We start from the raw sequence: 984 nt of genomic DNA, 5'->3' as shown, positions 1-984 counted from the left end.
CAACATCTCGTAAAAAAATTCGTCCCGGATTCGAAAGTAGAAAATCATCAAGAAACTCCTGGAAATGATTAGCCGCTCCAGACCAGAATACTCCCTTAATTCATCTTTCTCCAAGGAGATATCTCCCACTCATCCCTCCAACAAATTTCCACGTCTGGTTCGTGGAAAGAAGCGAGCCTCTCAATTTTTCCGCAAATTTTTTTTCCCCCTCCCCGCGGTAAATTTAAGGAAGGATTCCCTGCGTCCAGCATCTCATCAGCTCCTCCGTCGCTTTGATCGCGCCATCGACGTCCGATGCTCGGGCAGAGGCGCCCTTTGAGCGGCTGGAAAAAGTTGCGAAAAGTTGAAAAGCCTTCCAGGTCGTAACTCTCTCTCTCTCCCCCTCCTTCTGCAATTCCCCCCTCCGTTTTTCCTGTCGTCGCTCCGCGAGTCCAGAGGGGAACGTCTGTGCACACGCCATTCCGCGGAATCGTCGGGAACGGTTTTATATAAGTTCGCCCCGGGGAGCGTGTAAATCAAAGGATGCAATTAATCGGACCCTGATTGCAATACTTCGCGGACTTTCAATATCCAATTTCTGCGGAGGGAGACGCCGAGGGTGTCCTAGTCGTCGTCGGTCTGCGAATTTCGCCTCTTTCAAGCCGCAGACCGTGGGGATGCTCGCGTTATCTCCTTGCCGGACACCGGTCTCGGTCCTTTGTGCGTCCGAGATCCGGTTCCCTTGCAGTTTTCGCCGTGTTTCAATTTCCGAAAGTCGAATTGAAAAATTGCGTTCGCTCAGGCCCGATCGGAGGGTGCTTTATTTCGGGAATCCGTTTAACCCTTTGACGCAGAGCTTCCCCAAACATTTTCGCCTGTGCACCGCGATTCAGGGGAGGGTTGACATACGTGTGTATCGCGTTTCGAATTGGGTTTTGGGGTACACATTTTTTCGTGGAAATTGATGTGTCATCCTTTGGGAAGTTTATGGTGTTTGGATGTAGG

Source organism: Hylaeus anthracinus, unplaced genomic scaffold (genome assembly GCF_026225885.1).
Source record: "Hylaeus anthracinus isolate JK02 unplaced genomic scaffold, UHH_iyHylAnth1.0_haploid 11985, whole genome shotgun sequence".
Lineage (NCBI taxonomy): Eukaryota > Metazoa > Arthropoda > Insecta > Hymenoptera > Colletidae > Hylaeus > Hylaeus anthracinus.
This window is presented reverse-complemented; position numbering follows the sequence as displayed.